Source organism: Ovis aries, chromosome 11 (genome assembly GCF_016772045.2).
Source record: "Ovis aries strain OAR_USU_Benz2616 breed Rambouillet chromosome 11, ARS-UI_Ramb_v3.0, whole genome shotgun sequence".
NCBI classification, from domain to species: domain Eukaryota; kingdom Metazoa; phylum Chordata; class Mammalia; order Artiodactyla; family Bovidae; genus Ovis; species Ovis aries.
In genome coordinates this window covers 44,245,266-44,254,364 of record NC_056064.1, presented here as the reverse complement: position 1 = coordinate 44,254,364, position 9,099 = coordinate 44,245,266, and positions in this window count along the sequence as shown.

The following is a 9,099-nucleotide window of genomic DNA, read 5'->3' as shown; positions in this document are numbered from 1 at the left end:
AAAAGCACACAGGCACTTATTCATCTTGAAACACAGAAAAGTATGAAGGAAATAAGAATAGTCTATAGCTTCCACATTGAGATGTTCCTTGCTGGCATTTAAAAAGGAATATACATGCTTGTGCGCTTCCCCGGTAGCTCAGTTGGTGAAGGACCCACCTGCAATGCAGGAGACCCTGGTTCAATTCCTGAGTTGGGAAGATCCCCTGGAGAAGGAGTAGGCTGCCCATTCCAGTATTTTGGGGCTTCTGTGGTGGCTTAGTCAGTAAAGAATCCGCCAGCAATTTGGGAGACGTGGGTTTGATCCCTGGGTTGGGAAGATCCCCTGGATATCCACTCCAGTATCCTTATCTGAAGAATCCCCATGGACAGAGGAGCCTGGAGAGCTGCAGTCCATGGGGTTGTAAAGAGTCAGACATGACTGAGTGACTAAGCACAGCATACATCCATGTGTCTTAAAAGTTCAAAGTACTAAAACATGTTAAGTGGATGAAGAGTAAATATCCCTTTCTCAAGTTTTTCTTCCCAAGTGTAACAGCTGGCCCGTTTTTGTGAAATTACCACTGGTTTCTCCCATGCATATGTCAGCTTACATATGAGGTGTCATCCTACAGACAACCTCCCTGTCTTATTTTTTCACCTCCTACATCTTGGAGCACTTTGCACATCACTTGGAGACCTGCTTCAGTGTTCTAATGACCACTCGGCACAACCGTGGATGGATGCCTTCAGCTTCCTACTTTCTGCTCCCAGCAACCCTCAACACCGTGTTCTCTCCACAGGAGAGATCACTTCCCAGAAGTGAATTTGTAGTGCTTACCAAAACGGAGGACCATGCAGGTGCTGGACGGGGGAGAGGGGAGTGTCTTCAGCTGTCTCTCCAAGTGTAATGCCCTAACGTCTTTGTGTAATACATTCTGTGAACAAGGACTGACATGTAGGTTTGGCCCTTTCCTAAAAACTAAAAGCATTATTAAATTTAGCCCACATCACTTTATCAGATTTAATGTCTACAGATTTAAGCCAAATCATGGCAGGATGAAGGCCAGTAAACACATTCCTAGCGTGGTCTGCTCAGAGCACAGTTTCTGCTTCTGTAGATGTGAGGTTTCCTCATCAAGGATGGGAATGGGCCCGCTGCTTCGGCCCTCCCGGTCACGACGCACTAGAGTATTCTGTTCCTAGGCAATATGCTTTAGGAGGAACATGGGTAGGCCGAAGGGTGTCCAGAGGAGAGTAATAGGACAGAGCAGGACCTGGGTCCCTGGCCTTCGAAGGACATTTCACGAATCCAAAAGGATCTTTAGCCTGAGGGAGAGAAGACTTGCACTGGGGAAATAGCAGTGGTCCTCACAGTTAAACGAAGATCATGGCATCCGGTCCCATCACTCCATGGGAAATAAGATGGGGAAACAGTGGAAACAGTGTCAGACTTTATTTTTGGGGGCTCCAAAATCACTGCAGATGGTGATTGCAGCCATGAAATTAAAAGACGCTTACTCCTTGGAAGAAAAGTTATGACCAACCTAGATAGTATATTCAAAAGCAGAGACATTACTTTGCCGACTACGGTCCGTCTAGTTAAGCCTATGGTTTTTCCTGTGGTCATGTATGGATGTGAGAGTTGGACTGTGAAGAAAGCTGAGCGCCGAAGAATTGATGCTTTTGAACTGTGGTGTTGGAGAAGACTTCTTGAGATTGCGTTGTATGTTGGAAAAAGAATTTCCAGAATGAGCACATCCCGTGGGTTATGTCTCAAATGAAACTGTTTTGCTTCCACACCCCAAAGATCACTCAAATTCCAGATTGAACTTCAATTAAACAGGACGGTAGTGAGCTAATCTGGGCTTCCCTGGTGGCTCAGATGGTAAAGGATCTGCAATGCAGGAGACCTGGGTTTGATCCCTGGGTAGGGAAGATCCCTTGGAGAAGGGAGTGGCTCCCTACTGCAGTATTCTTGTTTGGAGAATTCCATGAACAGAGGAGCCAGTTGGGCTTTAGTCCGTGGACTCAAAAAGAGTCAGACACAACTCATCGACTAACAAACAGGACAGTTGTGAGCCAGTCTGGATTTTCCAGTCCAATTTTGTGTTTCCCTATTTTCTATTTTTTGCCCCCTACCCAACACTCAACCATCCAATCCAGCTTTTGGATGGCACTGCTTTTTTTTTCACTTGACAAACAGTAAGTACCATGAACGTTGCAGGTCCTAGATTGCATGCTGGGCATATGACACTGTGAAAGGCAGGTTCACCCACCCATCAGGGAGCTGATGCTGTCTGGGGGAGCAGGACAAGCTTCATGATGGCATGTGCTGCATGCTATGACCTAGGAAAGGAGAACTTTAAAATACTTCACAAACATGTTGGGAAGACACCCAACCCAGGCTGGCTTTCTGGAGCAAGCCATATACCTCAAGGATAAATAGGCATTAGCTGGATAAAATGAGGGTCAAGGCAATAGGGAGAAGTTCCCAGGATAAAATACTTCAGGGCACTGAAAGAGATTCCCAAGGTTGGAGTCTGGGGGAAGGTGGACGCAAAATGAGCTGGAGAGGCAGGAAAGGGGTGGACAGGTGAGCCAGAACTCTGGGCTGAGGAGGGACTGGAGAGGGCATGGCTGGAGGGGTGGAGCTGGCCGTCACCAGGATCCAGATGATGGGACGGAGAAGGAGATGAATTTATAGTTGACAGCCTCCAGTGTTTGCTCCAAGGACTGAATGTTTGACAAGGAAGCGTGATGGTGGGATCAGCCAACTCCCTGGCGGTCTAGTGGTTAACAGTCCTCACTCCCACAGCAGGGGACATGGGTTCGATCACTGGTCAGGAAACTCAGATTTTGCATCCTGCGAGATGTGGGGAGGGTGACAGAGGGTAGAAAAGAAGTGGCTGTGAAGATGCAGGGCTGGTGGCCAGGGATCTTCTGGTGGTGGTGGTTTTGTTTTCAAAGATAGAAAGGCCTTGAGATTGGGAAGAACTAGAAAACATCAGGGGAGAGGGTTAGGAAGTGGCAGAATAATGTCCTGAGAACGTAGGATGGGTTGGTGTTCAAAGCAAAGAGGGATCGACACTTGCGGGGAGGACCCAAGAGCTCTGGTAAGAATGCAGGTGAGGCTCTGGCAGGGTCTTAAGAGAGGATTTCAGACTGAGTGTAAAGTAGGAGGGGAGCGGAGGCAGGAAGGAGTGAGTTTTGTAGGGAGCAGAGGAGGTGGGATTAAATAATGGGGAATGGGACGAGCACTGACCAGCTAAAAGCAGGTGTGTTTGTGCTGTTTTCTTGAGTGCCCAGCTGAGGTTAGAGACCACAGGTCGTTTTTTTGTTTGTTTTATTTTGATTTTCATTCATTAACTTATTTATTTTTAAATTGAAGTATAGTTGATTTATAATGTGTTAATTTGTGCTGTACAGCAAAGTGATTTAATCATACATATATGTACATTCTTTAAAAAAAATGAGTTTATCATGGGACATTGAATATGGTTCTCTGTGCTGTATGGTAGGACTTTGTTGCTTATCTATTCCATTTATAATAACTTACATCTGCTAACTGTATCTGGTCTCATCACTTCATGGCAAACAGATGCTGAAACAGTAACAGACTATCTTGGGGGGCTCCAAAATCACTGCAGATGGTGACTGCAGCCATGAAATTAAAAGACACTGCTCTTTGGGAGAAAAACCATGACCAACCTAGACAACATATTAAAAAGCAGAGACATTCTGCCAACAAAGGTCCGTCTAGTCGAAGCAATGGTTTTTTCAGTAGTCATGTATGGATGTGAGAGTTGGACCATAAAGAAGGCTGAGTGCTGAAGAATTGATGCTTTAAAACTGTGGTGTTGGCGAAGACTCTTGAGCATCCCTTGGACTGCAAGGAGATCAAACCAGTCCATCCTAAAGGGAATCAGTCCCAAATATTCATTGGAAGGACTAATGCCAAAGCTGAAACGCTAATACTTTGTTCACCTGATGCGGAGAACTGACTCATTTGAAAAGACCCTGATGCTGGGAAAGACTGAAGGCAGGAGGAGAAGGGGACGACAAAGAATGAGATGGCTGGATGGCATCACCAACTTGATGGACATGAGTTTGAGCAAGCTCCGGGAGTTGGTGATGGACAGGGAAGCCTGGCGTGTTGCAGTCCATGGGGTCGCAAACTGAGTGACTGAACCTAGCTGACATCTGCTAACCCCAGCCTCCTACCCTATCTCTTCCCCAAGCCCCTCCCCTGTGGCAGCCACCAGTCTGTTGTCTGTGTCCGTCCTATTTTGTAGAGGGGCTCACTGTGTCATTTTAGATTCCACGTGTAAGTGATATCATGTGGTGTTTGTCTTTCCCTTTCTGACTTGCTTCACTTAGTGTGATGGTCTCTAGCTGCGTCCATGTTGCTGCAAATGGCACTTTTTATGGCTGAGTAGCATTTCGTTGTATATATGCTCCACATCTCCTTTATCCATTCATCTGTTGATGGACATTTAGGCTTTGAGACTATGGATTTGTAATGAGGTCAACTTAGACAAGCCTGGGAGTCTCTCTCCCCCTAAGATCAGCACTGCCTCCCACCACCCTACACATGCACCTTCAACCACACCTCAACCTGGGAATGACCCCCAGAGAAGCGACAGTCATCTCATGAAGAAACAGGGGTTTTCTGGGGCCAACTTCATACAGTCTGTCCTCAGTGAAGATGCCAGAACACTTTCCTGATGTGGCCCCTGGGATGATGGTGGCCTGTACTCTCAGTGGCAGCCAGGATCGGCAGCTCAACCTGGAGGAAGTTGTAGGGGTCAGGCTGAAGAAAGGCAGAGCAGGAGTTTATTTTTAAACCCAAGTGGGCACTCCAGCTGCCAGAGGGGAGCAGACAGCTCTTGGGGAGAATAGAGACTGGCAGCTGGTCAGACACTTGTCAGGAGTGCTGCAGGCTGCCAAGTGGGCAGGGGTTCAGGTGGCTGAAGGCCAGGACTCTGCCTGAAGGGTCACCCGGTGGGAGGGGTGAGGGGAGCAGCAGTTAACACTTTGGAGCCCAGGAAGGCAGTGGGGACTCAAGGCCTAATCCCAGGGACCCTGGGGCTGCCCTGGAGCCATCAATGTACTGAACACTCCCGGTATCCCTCCAGGTTGGGGTGGAGGGGTCACAGGGGAAATCTCAGTTCATGGTCAGATGGATCATGCGAATATCTTTTCGCAAGAGCAAAGGGCAGTCAAGCATCAGGGCTGTTCTGTCGGCACTCGGGGCCCGAGTGTGCCTTGTGCCCTTACAGCTCATCTGGAATGCAGAGGTGGCCAGGGCTTTGCAGCCTCATCAACCTCAGGAGGCAGAGAGAGGCTTCTGCCAAGTTCAGGTGACAGGGAGCCCTCTGGATGACTCCCATCCCGAGGGCTGCCAGCGCACGTTTCCGGAGCTGTCACCAGGGGAATGGCGTCCAGGTCATAATTTCAAAAAAGGACAATGACAGCTTGAGTCACAGCGCTTACCAACATTTATTTCCCACCTTGCTTTTGACATCAGGAGGCCTGAAGAGCCCTCATGAATGTAGAGCTAAGGTCAGGTTTCAGAGGGTCTCTGGACTGGCTGGGAACTCCTGGGGGCCTGAGCAGACCTTAGTCCCTTAAGTGTATCTGTGGCACCTCAAGAAATGAGACTTCCCTGGTGGTCCGGTGGCTAAGACTCTACACTCCCAACGCAGGGGGCCCAGGTTCGATCCCTAGTCAGGGAACTGGATCCCACGTACCACAACTAAGACCCAGGGTACTCAAAGAAATAAATATATACTTTTTAAAGAAATGAGACCAAATCTTCATCTTCAAAGGCCAAATGCTGAAGCTGAAGCTGTTACTGACAGCCTATGAACTCCTTTCGGCAAGAAGAGGTGTCCTCGATACCAAGCCTTAGGCCCAGGGTTGCCTCTCTCCTGCTGACCTTCTGAAAATGTTGATAGAAGTTGGGCTCTCTACTTACAGCAAGTTCCTGGGGACCAAAGCTGCGCTCAGAGGGCAGGACACATCCAGAACTCTCAGTCTAGGTTAAGTTAAAATTCCCCAATCTTATCAAAGTCCTCCTAGCCCTTCTTTTGCCTTCTAGAAAGGTATACCCAAGATCCCTCTGAACTTCTGTGAGGTCTTGCCCCTGCAGCTGGTTCAAATCTTTCTTGCTGTACTTTGTTTCATCTTTCAGATCCTTGCCTGATTTCCAAGTTGCCTGGGTTTGATACTGCCACTTAGTAGCATTAGTTATTGTCTAAACCTAAGCCTTTCATTCTGGTGGCTACTGGCCACACGTGGCGATTGAGCACTTGAAACATGGCTCACCGAAACGGAGATGTGCTTTAAGTAAAATTATGTTCCTGATTTCAAAGACAGAGTGCAGAAAACAAGCAAACCCAAAAAAACAAACCAAAGAGACCAATGTAACATCTCAATGATTATGTTGATTGCATGTTGAAATGAAATTATTATGGATATAGTGGCTTTGCGTGCTAAGTCACTTCAGTCGTGTCCGACTGTTTTTGACCCCATGGACTGTATCCTGCCAGGCTCCTCTGTCCATAGTATTTCCCAGGCAAGAGTCCTGTAGTGCGTTGCCGCTTCCTAATCCAGGTGACCTTCTGGACCCAGGGTACATCTGCATTTGGCAGAAGGGTTCTTTACCACTAGCGCCACCTGGAAAGCCCATATTGGATTTAGTAAAAGGTATTAACTTTACCTACTAGAAATTTTTATTTTTTAATTTTGTTGAATTTTTCCTCTGTGCTGTGTTTTCGTTGCTGTACTTGGGTTTTCTCCAGTTGCGGCAAACAGGGCTCCTCGTCACTGTGGTGTGTGCGCTTCTCACTGCAGCGGCTTCTCTTGTTGCAGAGCCCTGGCTCTGGGATTCAAAGGTCGCAGTAGCTGCAGTTCCCAGGCTCTAGAGCCCAGGTTCAATAGCTGAGGCAGAGGGGCGTAGTTGCTCCACAGCATGTGAGATCTTCCCAGACCAGGGATCGAACCTGTGTCCCCTACACTGGCAGGTGGATTTTTATCCACTGTGCCACCAGGAAAGTCCAGAAAAATTGCAAATGCATGCATAGCTTGTATGTGTAGGCTGCATTCAATTCTGTTGGACTGCATTCAGTTCTGTTGGTCTAGACACTGGGATGAGCCAGAATGAATTTGCAATCCTTCCTTCAACTCCACAAGTAGACTCTAAACAACCACAAGGTGCCAATGTCCCCAGCTTTGAATCTTGGTCACCGCCAACTCATGAGGACCCCAAGGTGACTCACACATTGGCCCAAACAAACAGAACTGGGAATTGAAATTTGCACCCATGATCCACCCAGAAATCCTCAACAGGGACTCCCCTGACAGTTCAGTGGTTAGGGCGGCCTGCTCCCACTGCAGCGGGCATGGGTGTCATCCCTGGCAGGGGAATTAAGCTCCTACATGCCGAGTGGTGTAGCCAAAATAAATGAATAAATAAATCCCCAGCTAGCAGGTCCTGGTTTAGAGAGGGAGACTCAGACACAGACTGGGAGTCATTTTATCTACTTTTTTTGTTTCTATTTTTGAAAAACCAGATACCCAGGAATTCCTTCAACAGGTGGTCTTCAGAGCAAGTTTAATTTCTGGTTCCACATCACACTTTTTAGGCACCACTGTCAGAACTGCCTGACATGTTCTAAGCCAAAGCAAGTACAGGTTTCCCCGCTGCCCAAATTAGAGCACTCCTGGAAGAACTTTCATAAGCCAAAATGGTGTAAAACAAAGAAGCAATTGCCGTAGGAAATGTCTTGCAAACAGATGCACAAAATAAGTTGAGATAAAGTGCAGATGTTCACAGTTCAAAGCTATGGTGGTTTAAAACAAGAAAAAGGACTTCCCTGGTGGTCCACTGTTTAGGAAGCTGCGCTTCCACTGCAGGGGGCATGGGCTTGATCTCTGTCAGGGGAACTATGATTCCTCCTGCCATGCATCACGGCCAAAACAAGAAAACCCAGATGAACCGAAAAGGCTATGGCCGTTAGATGCTGAGTGTGGTTCCTTCTGGTGTCACTCTCACTCCTGGGGTGCTCGAGGCCTCTGTAAGAGCTACTGCAAACGGGTGCTGAATGCTATTTCACTAAATCGAAACTCCTCTTCAAATTTCTTTCAGTTAGGAAAACAAATACTAATCCAGGTCTCTTGTAAAAGCAAAAGACCATCAAGTGAACTTTATCTGAATGAGGGATGCCTGTAGTTTTCCAATTATGTGTCCGGGCCAGGTCTGATTGTTCCATGCCAGCCTACAAAGTCTGACACCTGGGCAGATGGGGGGGTGCTTGCATCAGAGGTGCTACCTCCCTGGCATTCCCGCTGCACCCCCTTGCACCTGCTCCCCTCTGCAGCCTCCTGCATCACTGTGCACCCGTGTAAATAACAGGGAGCTCTGGGGGCTCCTGAGGTTGAGAGGCAGGTGTGAGTGGCGGAGCACTGACCTGCAACAGCCAAGTACCGAGCCTCCCTTGAGTCCCCCACCACTGTCTGCCAACAGCCACACTTCATTTATTTTTAATTTATCGTTGGCTGGACTGGATCTCCATTGCTGTGCGCAGGCTTTCTCTAGTTGCGGTGAATGGGGGCTACTCTCTGTGGTGAGCCGGCTTCTCACTGCGGCAGCTTCTCCTGTTGCGGAACATGGGCTCTAGAGCGTGGGCTCAGTAGTCATGGCGCACAGGCTTAGTTCCCCCTTGGTATGTGGGATCTTCCCAGACCAGAGATCAAACCTGTGGCCCTCACGTTGGCAGGTGGATTCCCAACCACTGGACCATGAGGGAAGTCCGACAGCCACACTTTTTACTATCTGAAGTGTCAGCTGTATACACATCAGAACAAGTTTGAAGGTCACCATGGATCGGGAATTGATAAGGGGTACGGACAGGGATGGAAGAGTTGAGAGGCAGAAGCGATGACGCTGTAAGTAGGGTTTGCAGCCCAGAAGAGAGAAGACAGGGCGAGCCTAGACTTCAGGTCATGACTGAGGTTGGAGATGGATTCTTGTCGGGCTGCCTCGCCTGTGAACCCCCTGGGGGAAAAGCTGACCTTCTGCAGTGGAGGAGTCTGGGGGCAGAGGTTCCAGATGTGC